At 45.6% G+C, this 18,191-nt stretch overlaps 1 protein-coding gene across 3 annotated transcripts in view; it reads left to right on the forward strand.

Moving 5' to 3' along the window:
- RAI1 (retinoic acid induced 1) overlaps positions 1-18,191 on the forward strand; it is a 593,546-nt gene that overhangs the window by 372,087 nt on the left and 203,268 nt on the right. For all 3 annotated transcript variants that reach the window (XM_085628940.1, XM_085628939.1, XM_085628941.1), the window contains one exon: positions 16,256-16,343. The gene's annotated coding sequence lies outside the window, so the exon portion shown is untranslated. The remainder of the gene's footprint in view (positions 1-16,255; positions 16,344-18,191) is intronic.

The following is an 18,191-nucleotide window of genomic DNA, read 5'->3' on the forward strand; positions in this document are numbered from 1 at the left end:
GGGTCGGTGACTGTGCAGGGCAATATAAATATCACAAAATGCCCCTGGGTAGGATATGATGTCAGTGTGTTCACGTGCCCTGACCTGCTGGCATAATGCCCAGTCACTGCTGCAAGGTGAAGTGAAGTGCAAAGCACTGCCCTGGGCTGGACTGACCTTCCTTGGGCCTAGACGCCTCAAGGTTTGTTCCCAAGAGGCGGACTGGCTCAAGGGCAAGTAGGGCGGTGTCCTTCCATGCCAGTGCCCTTGATTAGCTGTAAGGCCCGCACAAAGCCAGCCATATACCAGTCACAGACACAGTGCAGACTCTACAACAGAAACAAAACGCAGAATACTACTCAGAGATGCTCACGCACAGATACACAATGCAAGGGACATATTGAAAAGAAACACCACAGAGAAATACACCACATAGAAAGTCAAAACACATAGGAAGAGTACAGAGGTCAGAGACAGAACACACAATGATACAGCTAAGAGACAATATACAGAGATGAAAGGCGACACAGCTCAAAGAGATGCAGTGCAGCAAGATGCATCACACAAGAGAGACGAAAAGCACAAAGACCGAGAGCACTGTGCTCAGCTAGAAACAGCGATGCTATCATTCACTCTCTGGATAATAACAGGCTTCTCACTGCGCCTCATATCCGGTTTTATTTCTACCAGAAGATAATAAAAAAATGCAGGCACTAAATCTGCAGAAAATAGAAGTAGCTGGCAGCAGATACATGTGAGGAAGAATGAGAGGAGGAAATAAGAGTCCCCAATCTGTGCCTAAGGCAAAAGGGAGAGAGAGAGAGAGGAGTCGACCCTCTTTGTAAGAAAACAGTCACCTAGATAACCATTAGTGCCTGGAGTGGATGCATGAGGCGCTGTGGATCAGTGTGCGCAGCAAGAGGCACTGGGAAAAAAGTATAATGTAGTGGTGTGAGTGGTCACTGTGTACAGCATAAGTGCTGGTAGAACTAGGATAGTTAGGGGCATAGGTGCCTCTCCATACAGAAGAAGCACTGGAAGAACCATAAGTGCAAAAGTCACAACTTTGTTACATGTTTGTCAGATCTTTGCCAGGTTTTCAGGATAACCATAAGCTATGCAACTGATTCCCATTTAGATTCATTGCAGGTAGATGTATCTCAAATAGATGAACCACATGGAGAGGACGTCTAAGGCATCAATACATTCAGCCAAGGTGCTGTGGCAAATTTACTGAAGGGAGGGCGGGTTGACAAGAGGTGGCCTACAATCGTCCTAATCGATGAGCGGTAGAAGGTGCGATAGGCCGCAGATTGAGCGACGGGATGCTGGAAGGTTGAATTGGCGAGTTCTGCGTATCATCTGCTTGAGATGCGTCGAGTTTCGCTTCAGCAGCTACGGAAAGCAAAAGGTGCAGGAATATCGGGGTGTACTTGAACAAGTCACAGACAACAAGAGATGTGACAGGGCAGGCGGCATGGCTCCCGCCACCTGGGACAGACCATGAATGCCAGGGCTTTACTTAATCCGCAGGGTTGGTGGAATCTAAGCGAATAATCAAACCAGTTGTGGAGCTAATCTCGGCTGATAGATGTTTGCTACTGATTTCTAACCCTGACCGAGCCAGGTCTAAGGAGGTTATATACATGCCTGGGGTGCAAAACCCATCTCACTGGAGAAATGTCAAAAGGAATATCATACATCTTGGCCTTAAACAATCAGTTATGGAGCAGGGCGTGCAAGGATGCTAGACATTAGAATAGTACTAACGCCAAAAATATATTATTTACATCTAGTGCTTGCCGTCACTGTTGGGGAGACAGGAGAGAGTAAAGGGGGCAGCAAGTCCAGAGGAATGAGGAAACAGCCTTGTGACTTGATTGCTCTTCCTTACATTCCTGATGTTTCATTAGACAGAGTGATAGTACGTTCAGTCAGATGTTCAGTTTGCCGTCACTGGAGGAATCGCTTACATTGCGGTTGTTGCTTGAATTTCACGCATCTATAAAGCTCTGAAGGCTGACCGCACGGTTAACGTAAGGAAGATCAGGGACAGATGGTTTGCAGACCTGCCGCTGCCTCTCGCGGAGGGGAGTGGCAGCGAGCATTTGCGCAGGTCAGTGAGGTTGCCAGCAATGCCCTCTTCAAGCTCACATAGTTCCATTATCTACATCGTACCTATCTGACGTCTCAGCATCTGTCACGCATCACCACATTGCAATCGTCGGTGGGGCCAGGAACCAGCAACTTTCCTTCACATGATTTGGACCTGTGCGAAACTACAGGATAATTGGACTTGAATACTGAGAAGGTTGCGGGACGTTGCGAAGATTGATATCGAACCCTCGATTAAACACTGCCTTTTAGGTGTGCTTCCTGCCTCATGAACTGGGTCGCAGATGCAGCATACGTTTGCTCCGTTGGGGCTTGTATGAGCCAAATGCTGCATTGCAATACACTGGGCACGTACCCCCCGACCGGATAATTGGAGAGCGGACCTGAGTGAATGGAGAGTCACTGAGGAGCGACTGCTCCACCAGGTCCATACAGTTGAGAATGCAGAGCCCAACTTCGTGATTTGGGGGGACATGCAGGGCAAACTGTTGACGGATGAAGAGCTAGGAACTGTATTATGTACTCACTCTTGGACTTTGTAACGCACTGCATACTTGCCCCATGAGGTCGACTCCCCGACTGACTGAAGGATAATTAGTGGAGCATGTAGGAGCTGGGAATGTGTGGAGGGGTGGGATTGCCTGTGGGGACTATGCAGGTGGATACACGTACGCCCCAAGTGGATCAGTGGGTACTTACACAAGATGAGACAGCGTCTGGGGTTGCAGGACCTGTGTGGCACTGGGTGAGTGGTGACCTTCAGCACACGGGAAGGGCCCTGCACTTTGTGCCCTGCGGTCCCGTGCCGCGCCCCCACTCCGATTACTCCTCTTACAGGGGTGACTGTTGTCCCTCTTTTGAGGACTGGGGGACCCAACTCTAGTTCATATTTCGTCACGGCGTTCCCGACCCACAGCATCTGCTGCCACCACTGTTGATGGTTTATTTGTTTTCTCTGGGTGGTTCAAACCCGGACATAATGTACCATGTGTGGTTATGAGACACTGCATGTTATAATATGACATTATTGAGATGGGATTCTTGGTTTGTAATATTAGTCCAAAAGGAGGCAATTTATGCACTCTATGGTTGGTTGTGAGATGCTACATGTCCTTTTCTGTTGTTCAGTTGTCATGTGCCATGGCGTGTAATGTATCATATTGTGCAACTTCTTAATAAAAACAAGCTTAAAAAAAAGTTTACCTTCCCTAAATGGCAGTTTCATAGATTGGGAAGTAGGACCGACAGAGGTAAGGAGGGAGCAGAAGACGTTTCGAAGAACCACAAGTTAGGAGGTAGAACTTGGGAATGTGAGTAGGATCCACTGGTTGTCTCAAGAAAGGGAGAAAATCCCTGCCACAGTGGTACAGGAGAGAAGCATGCACCCACAGGCATAATGGACTCCTACCTTTTGAAACAAGCATTTGCAATGTAATGGTTCTTGCATTTATGAGAGTTTGAGCTATTCGCATTGTAAATGACAATGCCTTTTATATATGTGTTGTTTTTAAAACAGATAAATAAAAGGCATTATCATTTACAATGCCAATAGCTTAAAGTCTCGCAAATGTGAGACATATTGCATTGCAAATACATGCAATTTTTTTTTTGAAAAAGCGTTAGGAGAGAGCACATGCAGGGCAAAGCTATTTGAGAAAATAGTGATCGGAGGCTGTAATTAAAGCCTACCGAGCAACAACACATGTAACCGGGGGTGTCACCATGGGAGGCTACAAAATGAGAGAAGGAACCGCCACAGTTTACAGTGGACAATGACACAAGCCAATGAAAAATGTGGGCGGAGCTTCAAGTCCCTACCTATAGCATGCCTGGCAGAGCTGCGCAGGCGCTCCCCAGGCTCGACCTATAAACAAAAGAAATGCTCCAGGTGGTTAGCTCGTGAAGAACCCTTAAACCGCAACTCGGTGAACATTTTATTTTGACCAGTTGAGCTTTAAAGAAGATAAATGTGAAAGGAAAAAATCCACTTGTTTCCTGGTGGGTTTGATGTTTCCTTCTGATTTCGGCCCAGAAGGGCTCACCTTAATGGTTTTCCTCCTAAATTCCTTATCTCTATTGTGCATTCCATATCCCAGTCTCTTGAAATGTCCTCCCTACAGTGCAAGTCTCCTTTGGTGTGAAGCATTGGGCTTGTTTCGCTCGGAAACATAGATCCAAAATAATATTAACTACAATAATTTACTGTAAAACTTGTCGACCCCCAAAAAATATAGAAATGAAAATAGTTAAAAATGGAAATCTCTCTGGGTAAAAAAAAACTCACTAAACCTAGCCACAAACACTTTTCACTATTGTTGGACTCTGCTAGATGGCTTTTCAAGCTTCAGTCCCAGCTTGTGGGAGGTCAGTAGATTGATAGATTTGGTTGCTTGTAAATGTTTTTAAGAAAAAATATTATTGCGTACTCAAAATATTTTTGGATCCTTCATTTTTTTAAACTGTGTATTAACTAATGGGCCTTTTATTTTAGAGGTCTGTATAGTCACTGGATGTTTTATTTTTTCCTGTGACCTTTTAATAGTGCAGTACACGTGGGCTCTTATGTATGCTGTATGAGTCTGTCTGCCTTATTCTTAACTGAGTGTCTTATCACATAACAATGCCATGCTATTGGGGAAAGTACTTCTATTCTAAGTTCACTCAATAAATCAGCACCTCACAGCATGTTCCAAGGGATGTGTGCTAATTCTTCGCTTAAAAACTCGGCTGGAAAAGCGGAAATGAGGTGAGTAGATTTAGAGTGTCGGTGGTGGTAGAGAGTGCTCCATATAAAGTGGCTGATCTCCACCTATAACCGGAAATACCCAGAGTTCCCTACTTCCTTCTATGGGCTGGTAGTTATATATGACTGATAATGCAGCACTGTGCTGCAGAGGTCCTTTTAAAGTGCACACATTTGTGAGATTTTCATTAGTGAGTGAAATTCAATGTTGGGGCGCTGGCAATGAGCTTCAGTTGTTGTTGGACAAAACAGAGCAGTTCCTTAAAGGCCTGCTGTATCACTTCAGCGGGTGTAATTGACACTTCCTACGTCCCAATCATTTGCACACTCCATTAGTGAACCTGTTTTCTTCAGTTTTTGTCAGATGTAAATTTGAGGAAGCATCCTTTTTGTACACTTAAGTGTACCCTCCTTGGCATTTTATGATAATGAGGTATTTCTAAGTACAAGTTGTGAGAAATCCAGTTTACCCTTAAAAAGTGATGTCTTTAGGTGAAAATCTTTGCACAAGTGTGAGTGCCTTGGGTCCGCGTTTCTTGTGGACCGGGTTTGAGGTACTGCCCCGCTGAACTTGCCTTAAACTGAACAGTTTGTGCATTAGAGCGTTGTGCTTCGGTACATGCTCTGTGCCCTCACATACATCTGACTGGATCTCTCTTACCTCTTCCTGCCGCCAGCAAGGAGATTCTGCAAAATACACCAAGCAAAGTGCTCTCAAAGGAGATGTGCAGTGTTCTGGAAGATAGATCTTCCCAACCTATGTTATTGTTGGTTTGTGTTGACTTGTTTGTCTTTTTTTGTCTGGTACATTTCTTCCCTTTTGTGTCCTTTTGATGCGACAACAGAAATAACTCCTCCTGTAAAGCAAAACAACATAGGGTGCATTTTAATTCTTATGTTTTGTGCTGCAATTTGTATAATGTTCTACTTTGTTTCTTTTTTATAAAGGGTTTTGTATATCTTATGTATGTATCTGATGTGTAAAACATTTATTGTCCTTAAGAAAAAAAACACACTAGGAAAATGTTCAATTTGTGTATCTCGCCAGTCGAGCTATAGCGGTGGTCATAAAAAGCTGCCTCCTGTGCCGTCAGAGAATGCACAAAACTCCGGGACCAAGCATTGCTTGGCCCTTGAACGGTGATTTACCACCTCATGGTCTCTTTGAAAGATCTCTCCCACCCAATGTCCCCATGGTGCATATTCCTCATGCCGTCCTTTTTTAAAGAAAAAAGCGTAATATTTGTATTTTAAGACCAAGTTGAAATTCTGTCATATTACCAACCATGGGTACTTGTGTTTGTATGTTATACACTTTAAACATAGTTACAAACGTACAGGATATGGTTTTGATCGTCACTAGTGTAGAAGCATCAGCGGCAGGGGTTATGGTGGAAATGGGAAGGATGCTGGGATGAGGATTACAAAGGGGTTGTGGCAGTGAGGAGAGTGGTGGATGGGAGTGGGTACTGTGCTAAGGGGTGGGAGCGGGAGCTCTCCAAGGAATTTCACGCCTCCGGGTTGGTACCTGTGATGAGGTGTTGGTTAATTGACGCCAAGCACTCTTCATCTTGTGAGCCAGGTGTGCCGCAATTCTGAGGTTATTTTCAACGTTGAGGTCCAGGGGCTTGGCTCTGTCAGTGAGTCGAGTTACATCATCGAGATTCATTTCAGAGACCATCTTGTAAGTTGTACCTGTTCTTTGCAGTCAATTGGTATACATTTTGACCCAGTGGTGCTAAGTTTGAAGTAGGCCTTGGGCATCTAGGCCTGAGTAGGAGGAAGGTAGCCAGTCGTTTTCTTCTTTAATGGAACATCCAGGCGAGACATTCAGATGAAGTTGCTATTAATCAACGTACTGGTAGGTTATAACATCTGTGTCAGCCTTCATATGCCGAGGGACTCCATCTATAGGTTTACGATCCTTGGCAAGAGGATGGAACCTTGGGTGATATCACAGAAGAAAGAAAGGGAACGGTAGAAACTCTTCTTGACCGATTTGGCTCGGTTTTTCTTGCAGGACTGCCAATAGAGTCACTGGAGGACAATATGGGCAAAACATTTTGGGAATGTGAGGAGTTCTAGTATAGTTAGGCAGTGCCCTGGAGCTCCAGGAGGTAAGGGTTCACCATTGTCTTGAATCTCTGGTGCATCTTTAGCTACCTTGATGGCCGCCATCTTTGTACTGCATTGGGGGTTTGAATCCATCCAGACATGTAGTCTTGAATAATGTTTATTTCCCTGTGACAAGACACGTCTTCTCTTTATTTCTCTAGGGTTGAGGACTTTCTTTATGAATATGGTGTCATGAACCATTCTTTTGCCCTTTGCAACAATGTTAATATTCTTCAGGCAGTGCCAATGCCGAGCCAGCGACCAAAGCCCGCCATCAAAGCCCTCAAACACACGGAAGGATTTTTAATATATGTGTTCTGCGGACTGGTTTTGTCGTGTTTACTTTTTATGTCCTTTACTGACGTTGGAGAGCAAGGCAAAAAGTGTGACAGTTTCCAAACACAAACCTCATGCACCGCGTCCCAATTCGAGAGGCAGTGGGGTACACGTCCCTCATCAAAGAAGATGTCAGATGTTGCCCCCGACAACAGTGGTGTCTGGACAAGGTCCCTGAGACAAGTGGCGATCAGAATTGAAACAGACCTGGTGATAGCTGCGCTCTCCCTTCTTGGATCACCTTGGCAACAAGGCTTCTGCTTTTTGTGTGCTCTCTCTCTGTAGGTTAGTTTTTCTGCTGCAGAAATCTACGTGTAACCTGCTGATCATCAATTTGAATCCCAGTGGGCCGGCACGGGCTTTCGTCTGCCCGAGTTCAATAAAATGAGTAACTCTAAGCAGGGTAATAACAACAACATATTATGACTGCATTTTTATTGTACTTCGTGATGTTTGAAGTTCTCGTATACAAAAATAATATTACATTGCATTTAGCTTATGGAGTCCAGTTCATCAAGATTCCAGGGATAAAGGAAATGACATAATTTGATCCTGATGACGTTGCTTGATTAAACCTTTGGCCTGTGCTTGAGTCTTCAGTTCCCTTCTATTGACTGCTGTACAGTAGGAAACAGCATAGGGCTGAAACTACAGAACGTACACAATGGTATCGAAGCCCTAGTTACTTTGCATGCGTGCTGGGCCGAACTGGGAACAGTAACCAGCCCTGGCAGATTGCTGTCAAGAACTGCCCTGGGAGGAGGAGGGGTGGGGTTAGCAAGAAGCACCGATCCTGCTTTTGTTACTGGGGGCCGATATTGCAGCCGTGAGGAAATGCCCAGTGCCCGCTACGGCCAGTCCGGCCCTGCATGCGTGGCTTGTTCTTGACAGCGCATCGGTGTCTTTGACCTGTTGTATCAAAGTATTTAACAGATACAGAGTAGGCTCTGCCTCCACTGAGAGGAGTACTTCCTTATCACCACATGCTGTTAGTTGTTTGCTGAAAACATTTCTCCTCCTTCGGAATGCTTGCATTCCAAAGCACAAGAGACTATTTTTCGTCTTACAAATACACTGAATCCTGAAAAATTCACGTCTTTATCTCACAGATTCAGTGTCGAGGCCAGCTTTGGGCACGCGTGAGCTGGGCGCAGGCCCGGGATTCAGCAGGGAGCTGCCTGACTTAATGTTATGCTAACAGCAGCTCACCCATCCCACTTGGGCTCAATCGGGTCCCTTTAAAGACTTTGTAATCAGCCCTTAATGTACCTCGGTGTAATTGTTAGCACCGCATCCACCCCCTGCCCTCCTTCCATCTTCCTCACACCTCCTGGCTCTTTAAATATTTAAATGTAGACTTAAAATACAAGCCAAGCCTACTGACTTTGTTAATGCTTTGTTGTTCCTTTTGCTGCCTTCATAGCCAATAGAGACAGTGGTAGCAAGCAGACCTGCCAATTAAAAAACACTTAAATAAAATCCCTGGTGTGAAGAGGGTGAGGCCTTGGTGGTGGTGGACTTCATGCCAAGATCTGCCCCGAGAGGTACTTCTGCAACCTCCCCTGACCAATCACCATGCTCCTTAAAAAAAAAAAAAATGCTCGCTGAGAGATTGCCGCTGATGTTCTGGGGTGTTTCACATTGTTTAATGGACATCGGCTGCTGAGAGCTCTCAAAATATGAGCTCGAAACCTACTCAGCACAGAGGTTCCCAACTTGCGATCCGTGCCACCATGTGATATCGGCTCATCAGTGGGCGACCGTGTGAAGTGACTGCATATCGTGTGACACGGTGTCACCATGTGAGTAGGCAGGTTTGAGAAAGCGCAGTGTTTGGGGATTGCTCACTGAACTGAACAAAGTGATGATCACACGGTCACATTGTGAATCCTGGCAAGTCAGACTCAGCCGTCCATCCTCCCAAAGGTCTGTAAATTGAGTAGCAGATATGTGGGAATAATAGTAACATTTATCATTAAACACCACTTAGAACGATGTGATAAATTCCAAGCTGGTTATTACTGTTACAGGGGTTACACTATTACCTTCAAGATACCTTAAGTGACGTTGCTGAGTTGTATTCCAGGGTGAGTTCAACGTTGTCTGGCTCTCGGACCTCCAGGCAGCGTTATATAAAAAAAAAAAAAAAAAAGGCCCCATTGGGTATTATTGCTTTTAAGAAGTTGGCTTGTGAATAAAGAAGCCGGTAGTGTGCATTATTGTAGATTAAGGCGGCAGGCGGCTGTGAGATGTACTTTGTTACTTGGCTCATTATATATAAACATCCTGGGCCAGAAGGTACATACTATTACAAAATCTTGAGTCAGAAACGTCACACTCTCCACCTTATAATAGGCCACTTAATATAGCACTCTTCTTCAAAAAGCTGAAGACCTGGCTTTTCAATGAACGAACCCACCATAGGCAGGGCTAGGCGCACACACTTGCTCAGCGCTAGGATACCTTTGCGGGTGATAGTGCGCTTTACAAACACAACATAACAAGTAGTGACAAAACCAGTCACTCTGGCTTTGGAATGAGTGTTTTTAATTTTTTTTGTGCAGGTGTACAATATACAAAGAAACATTGGCAAATTAACTCAGTGGCCCAGCACCCCTAGCACACACTACAACTGGCATTGAAAGGCACTCCTTTTCAGATCGCTGCGCACATATATTTCAGCAGAATGGCTTATCTTATTGTGCAAGACAGCCAGTAGATGAAGTGGGTTGACCTATGCAAAGTCTGTATGCAGTTGTAGGCGGAAGCAAAGTGTGAGTTACAGTTCCAAAGACTAGTAGACGAAAAGGAGTGATAGAAAGCCCCTGAATGTATAGGTGTACGTATTTTAATATTAATTTTTAAAACACGAGCCGGGTGAGACATAATGGTGTCTCTAGGATAAACCTAATAAAGAGTCCTCTTGTTTTTACACCATTACTTTCTACTGAAAATAGAGGCAAAGCTAATCTGTTAAAGATATTTACTCTGACTACTATATTGTACAGCTGTTCAGATAAATGTACTTGCTTGTGAGGCGGAGTACTATGCAGTGTCATTTTCAAGGCAGCAGCTTGCCCCTGACCCCACAGTGCATCTACGTGGGAGCCAAGGGTCAACCCCGGGCACTCCAAGCAGAGTCTTCCAGGCATTAGATGTCACATCCTGCATGTTCTGTGGCATAACACATCCTTCAAACGGTCACATGGTCTTAACAAGCAGTGGCAATGCCAAAGGTCTGGCTTTAACTTTAAGAGAATGTTGTATGATAATGTGGACCATCACAGGTAGATGGCATGGGAATAGATATGTATTTATGTGGAAGCAAAGAACTATAGAATGTTATTGGCGTAGGTTAAAAGGTCAGGTGACAGTTGTACTGTCTAGTCAGACCACAAATCCTTGTAGGTTATTGACTGCTGTCCTCCCCATCTGTGCTGCTGACAGGTAACTAGGTAATTTATGGTGTTTTGTTTGAGACACTTTAATATCATTATAATTTCACGTGTGTGCACTTGAAAGTTCAAGCTCAGGCAGCTGAATAAACAAAACGATTACAGCTGTGTGGAGGACAAGCACTCTTTTGTGAAAGCACACAATTTCTGCCCAATAAAAAGAATGTACTCCTGCCTCCCAACATGTGGGCGGAACCAAAGCTCCTTTCCTAGTGATCATCACAATTGTCTGACGACAGCTGAGCTGTCAAGCCATCCCATAAAAAGGTGCCCACGGGTGCATGGGATGGTATTCTGGGCGCGCCGTGAGAACAGGAAATTCATTTTTTTGATTGGCTGCGTGTGCCTTGGTGGCTTTCTGCTATGGTTAATGCAAGCATGCTGCAGCCTCGCTTTGAGATGAAATGCCTCTCTGCTGGGGCTATAAAATAGCAGCAGCCCTAAGCTCTTTATCAGTGCTGGCCAGAATAACTCCTTAACCACCCCTGTGGAAGATTGTGTTCCCCAAATTCAACCACCGCCCGCCATTTCCGAAAAACAAAAAAGACTGAAACGAAATGATGGCGAGGGAGGCTGGCTATGGGATGATTGGCAGTAACAATAAAGGGGAAATGTGTGTCGAGAGCCCACGCGAAAAACCCTCTTTAATATTTAACCTGCAGGAAAATGTGTCCTTGGGTTTCAAAAGCAGAGAAATAATTCATCATCTAACATCAAGCGCAGGTTTTTGATGGCGAGGATGCTCGGCGTCCTGTAAAATAGGTTAGCCCCCGCCACAGTGTTTCCTGTGGGCTTCCCGGCTGAAATCACTTTCCATACTCCTCCCACACTCGCCCCTCCCGGTTCTCTCTTCATTAGATGGAGCATGAGTGGTTATTGCGTGGATTGCAGTGTATAATCTGCTAATGCCGCAGACCCTGCCTGTATTTTTACTCTCCGGTCAGGACAGTCAACCCTGTAGGAGCCGTAGGTTTTGGAAGAGCTTCTCTGATCACCAACCCATGCAGTAGGAGCAGCCAGGCGTCCTGGAACCTCTGGTTGCTATTCCATGGGGTAGGCCCAGCCACGCCTCCTCATGAGAACTGTGAGGTGTGGAAAATCCTCCTTGGTCGCTACCCATTGGGGTAGTCATAGCAAGGACTATTTGCAGAATCTGTGGATTTTTAACCGCTTGCATGCTCATGACGAGCACAGTCATAACGGTCGCACCACTCCCACGCGTAATTGATTCCTCGCCTGTGCGGGAGAATCAATTAGTGGGCGGAGTCGCGACGAGCCCAGCTTGTCATGAGCACAGCTCCACTGTGCCTCCCGCCCCCCCCCCCCCCTTCCCGCGGGGGAATTACCCCCGCAGCGAAGGGGTTAAGAACTTTTTGTTCAGCATCCATTGTGCTTGGCCCAGTCAGGCTTCCTGCGGGAAAGTAGATTCTTTGTTCACCATCCCGTGGGGAAGGACCGGCCGATCCTCCTCACTAGTGCTGCTGGTTCAAATGAAACCCTTTGCTCACGATTATTGCTGTTCAAGCACCAATACAGCTTTCAGTGTGAAACCTCGGTTTGAGAAATAGCACCTGATAATAAGCTATACATAGGCCGTGCTTGAAATATTTTGCTACCGATCTCTGTTGTAATGCAAAAATGTAGACGATGCTGAAAGACAACACACTATGATTAAAGCAGCATACCAAGGTGTCATAGCATTGGTTTCCGGGTACCATTTTTAATATAACCATTTTAAGTCTAGTGTTGTAGCCTTGCTGCCCGGGCACCTGGTTTATGAGACGGGAGAGTGACATCTGATCCAAAAGAAGGCTTAAAATAAGTGGGTGAAGTCCGTTACGAGAGCCGTGTCCACAGGATAAAGGTAGGGTGAAAAAATAGAAGGACTACAATTTTTGGCACAGAATGACAGCTCTCATCAACATAGGATCACAGAAGATGCATCAAGAAAATAAATAAAATGTAATTTCTACAACCAACATCATACCTATTAATTACATTGCTTACTTATAACAGCTGCTAACTAGCACTGCTTAGAACACCCAAAAAAAGTGCTTATCACTGTTTTCAGGCGACCACGTCTAAAAACCAGGACATGAGCCAAATTTGCAGAAATCTGCTGGGACAGCTGGTGAAAAACCGGGACTTTCCGGGCAAACCTGGGACGTCTAGTCACCCTAGATAAAAGTAACATCATGGCACCTGGTCTGGCAGGAAAGGCATCAGGCCTGAGCAAACATGATGGTTGGTGGGTGGCATGGTGGTGTCGAGGCTTGAGCGTGCGATCAGAGGACGTTGGTTGGTGTGCCAGGGCTCCAGCTAGGCCTGAAGTAATAGGCTGCTGCGTTCAGGTGAGTCAATGCCTCACAAGGTCAGCGATGCCAGCGCGGTGACTGGCCCAGCCAGGGCCGTCGCCATCATTAGTGCAACAGTGACCCACACACTGAAGCTTGGGAAGTATGAAGAGCCCATTGCACACTCCACTTACTTCCGTTTCCGGTCATGCGTTAACTTTGGTGATTGGCCCGACGGTGCTGTTGTCTGAGGACAAGCCTCTGCCAAAGAAGCGAATGTGTTCTATACGTACCTATTTTGCACCCTCCGAGCCCGGGTACTGCTTCGCATACCAAAGGCGGGTGCTGCTCGGTATTTCAGAGACCATTCTCACGAAGAGCTTCGTCATGAAAGCAGCTGGTTCAGGTCTGGACGCGGTGTTCAAAAAGCGCCTCTACGTAACGCAAGAAAGAGTTTTGTGTTCAAACAAACGTGCCACGAAGGGAGAGTGGAGGAAACAGAGGGAAGGGGGGCTGTGACAAGCAGCGGGGACGCAGCTGGCGCTGTCCGGTGTCACTCACGTGCGCGCCGGAGCCTCGCGCTTCATTACGGAGCTGTCTGCTCCTCTCAAGGAGACCGCGCGCCGGGACTGGCGGCACGAGCCTCCGTCGGGCCTCCCGTGCGCGCGCCGGACTACGAGGGAGGGCGGAAATGCTTCTGTGGAAAATGGAGCGATCTTCACTCTCGGTGCCCAGGTATAAAATCTGTGACTGGTGCTAGCAGTAACTCATTAGTGCAGCTGGTGCAGTGTCACCGTAGTCTAGGTGAGTTAGGAGTCTACTGAGCTCCAATTATGCACTTTGTTATAATGACCCAGTGTAAAATAAAGGCACGTATAGGCAGAGCCAATAGCCTGCCAGTCTTCTATCTTTGTCAATGCTTGTTATGTCGTAGATTTTGTCAAACGGTATTGTTGGGCCCTAATAGTTGTATAAACAATGGCTAAAAGCAACCGAAAAAAAGTGTTTTGGGTCATACACAGCCTCAGAAGTACTTGCTATGGAATGTAACTGCTTTGTGGGCAGATGCGCTGCTGCTTGTGAAAGAGCAGAGTGCAGCTGCCACTTCCTCACCCATCACACCACCAAGTGCTTCGGCCCACTACATGATAACCGCACCTCAGGGAACACTTTTCACGTAGGCACAAAGCAAAGGCAGGAAACTTCCATCTACATTCCACACGGTGTATGAACTGTGCTATCCATATGGATTAGCTCTTCAGCAACTCACATAGTAAGTGCTATACAAGTGCTATAATGAAATACAGTGGGAGGCATTGAGCATTTTCATTGCATGCACTATTGCCCAACGCACTACTGCCGTGCTAGTAGATGCTCTCACGTGAAGACTCTTGCACATTTTAAAGCTTTTCTTTCCTTGTAGACCACAGCTCCAAAATATAGCCCATTGAGGGGGCTGAATAAGGGAATTTTCAAAGTGACGATGACCCGTATTGTATAGTCAAGATCGCAGATAATATATAAGGGCTGCATCACATACTCACAATCCACTAAGAAAACATGAGCTCAAGACATAGGAAATTTGGTCTCAAAGAATAGACTGAACTGTGAAAGGAGCAGTGGGAGAAGGGTTCAGAGGCATGATAATTATCCAATGAAAAGGATTAAGGTAATAATTAAGTAGCACGAAGTGGTGTCGTACAACGATCAGTGTGTGAAAAAGAGGTTATGCACATGTACCATGGTGTTAATAAAGATACCGAGTAAAGCAGAGGTATTGAGGGGGTGCCTGACAAATACAATGCCAATGACTGCTACCCAACTGTGTAGTGGGAAGTGTACCTTGCAGCCTGATCCACAGGTGTTTATTAATGGTACACTGTGTATTAATGGTGATACTAGGTACTGTCACTGTGAATACAAGGTGCCTTGCAGGTTCGGCCCGATTTTCCCACGCAGGCTAGTTCTGGGGAAATCTGTGTCAAATGGTGCATTTTAAAGCTCATTGGCCTAGTAATATTGTTAAAAAAATTAATAGGATTTTTAAAGGGTCGTTGCACGGGATAGAAATATTATCTACCGAAGGAATTTTGGGGTAAGTTAGCAGCACATCTTAAGGCTCTTCAATGTGCTCACCCAGTCCAAGCTGCACGCTGGTTATTATGCGCTACCCCGCAAATCAGTGGCTTCAGTTCCCACAGTTTAATGCACCATTTATTAAGAGACCACCCCACCTTAGTCCCAGAAAAGAGGCCATCTTGGACCGAGAAACCGGCTGATCCTGCCTATTTGGGCTACGCTTTTGCCATATTGCCAGAGAGGCAAGCCGATGTCTGTAGGCCCACTACACTTACAGTGGTGTGAAATAGGGGTATCCCAAACATGAGTGCATTGTGAAACTGGTACCCACAATGAGTGCAGTGTGAAAGAGAATTACTCTGCAAGAGTGGCATTTTCAGAAAGAAGGGCCCCACAGGTACAGCAGTGCAATCAATTGGTTTACGAAGACTGAATGGTGAGGGAGCAGCTTCCCTCAGGTGCAGGGATGTGAAAGAAGTGCCTTACAAGTATTGCAATGAAAGTGAAAGATAGCTTGCAACAACAGTGCAGATGAGAGGTGCTATACAAATGTGGCAGAGTGACTAAATCGTGCTGTACTAGTGTTAATGTGAGGTGCCTCACTGCACTCTAAGTATTTGCTGTCTAGTGCCACAACTGGAATAAGGGATGCCTATAATACTAAATAAGAGATACCTGAAGTACTGTAGTAGGGATGATGGTCCCAGAGTACTGCAGTGGGATTGATTGGCTCTTTGAAAGTACCGTAGTGTGGTAGCAGAATATCATTGTCAGACTATTGTGTAACATAAATATTGTGTCCTAAATATCATCTACAGAAATATTACCCTGTTGCAAAAAATAGTAGTGGCGGACATTTTAAACAATATATATACAATGATATTTATGTCAGGTGCTATTTCTATATATGGTATTGTGTCATCCATCCCTCAGATGCACCTCACCGTGAAGAAGAGATTTGCGCCTTACACACAATCCACTATGAACAGTGAGCTACCAAATACTGCATCTAAGGAAACACTACATTATAAAAACGTCCTGTTTCATTACACTTTTCTACAGCACAGTGAAGTCCATTATGTATGCCAAACCTTGAGGAATGCACCACAAAGAGTAATAAAATATTTTGTATGTTGCAGATGGGAGGATACCACGGCTGGCCAGATCTGAACCGAGCAGGAAAATCCTGGAAGCAAACCACACATCTTCCCTGAACCACGCTATCAGGTGAGTTGATGAGCATGCACCCTGTGTCCACTCGTTAAGGGTTTGGCGGGGTGGGGGATACTGAGTTTCAGGGCACAGTGATAGCAGAAGGGCTGTCAGGGCACAGTGATAGCAGAAGGGCTGTCCGGGCACAGTGATAGCAGAAGGGCTGTCAGGGGCACCCGCAGAAATAGACGGGTAGATCATGCTGTCACTTACAGAGTAGATGTCCACGACATTCTATTTTTGTGCGCAGGATGGAGTCACTAACAGGCACCCCGATAAAGAAGGGGTACTCTGTGAACAAATGCATTTGTAAAGAGAGGTTTATGCATTTTTTCGGTGCGTACACATAGCACCGTGAGGCTACACTGATGGCAGATGTGTGCTATATAGAGAACGGTAGCATGCTCTTAATTAACTATGGAGGGTTTGCAGCACCAGGCTCACCTGGCCTCATAAATGTATTCTTTCTCAGGTCTGGGAAAGGCCACACACTGTAAAGGAGTGCTGCACAAATACCGCAGTGTGCATGATGGGGAGCGCACACATCTTAATGAATGAGAGGGTTCCTTCTTATGTGAGGTACTTTTTGTGTATTGCAGTTGTAACAAAGCGCTCCGTATAATGCTGTAATATCTATACACTGTGCTGTACACAAACTGCTGCGTGATTTTTGGTTTGTTGTGCGTGCACCAGTGGAAGCTTGGAGAGAGTGCTGTGCGAGCACTGCATTATGCGCAGCTTTACAATATTATGCCTAAAGGAGTGTTGCAGAGTCTCCACAGTAGTCATGCAGTTGTGCTGTCCAAGCACTGTAGAGAAGTATGCTTAAGGTAGTGTTGTGCAAGAACCACAGCATTACAAGGTAGTGCATGCACTACTGTGTGATATAGATGATGGCTTCAATACCTGGTTGCCACTTCTGTTAATGCACAGATGAACACTTATTGAACGCCTATCCATCAACACTACTCTCTGAACTTTAACATTTACTCTATAAACAAGTAGTATAACAGTATAGAGCGTTGCGTCAAGCTTCCTCAGTTTGAAGGATGTAATGTAGGGCACTGGCAGACTTGCAAACTCACATGGTGTCACACAATATCTGATGCTTTCACACGGTTTCCAGGTGAGAAGCCGATATCACCCAGTGGTGGGAAAAACGAGCTGGACACTACTGCAAAGGGTGGATTTACAGCTCATCTTTCGAGGTTTGATCAACTGATATTGGTTAAGAGGTTTGAAAGCAGCCCAGGGCATCAACATAACCCTCCGAAATCTTTTCTGCTTGTTTTGGAGATGGGGTCATGAGGCGATATTGCCTCTTAGGCACTTCTCGGCATGAGGCCCCATTCTCACACTGTGAATTTTTGTTGTCGTTTGTTTTCGTCGGCAGGTCTGCTGCACTGGATTGTTACCTAGCGAGCGTGATCCACTACTGGTTCGTCAACTGCCCTGATCAGCCTTACGTAGAGTTTTGTTTTCACCATGTGCTGTAGATCACATGCCGTGCACTTTCCTGCCATCTATTCTAAGTCTTTCTTTTAGTTTCAAGCATGCATCAGATTCTTAGTAATCACGTTCCCGAAAACCCACAATGCACCAGGAAGCAGACTCTGCTTACAGGAGAATACTCTGCTTCGGAGAGACCACCATCAGGGCATCATCTCAGTTGTGGAGCAATTTGAGCAAGAAAACAAGTTTTAACATCGACTTTTTAATGAGAAACCCTGAAGACATAATATACGAGAAGACTAGTTTGGGGTGAGATCACAGAAAAGGTTTCTTTTAAATTCTGCCTAAGTGCGTGCTGGTTAATCGTAATGTCCTCATTGTAGGGCCAATCTGTGGTAGATATGCATCTCT

Source organism: Triturus cristatus, chromosome 10 (genome assembly GCF_964204655.1).
Source record: "Triturus cristatus chromosome 10, aTriCri1.1, whole genome shotgun sequence".
NCBI lineage: Eukaryota > Metazoa > Chordata > Amphibia > Caudata > Salamandridae > Triturus > Triturus cristatus.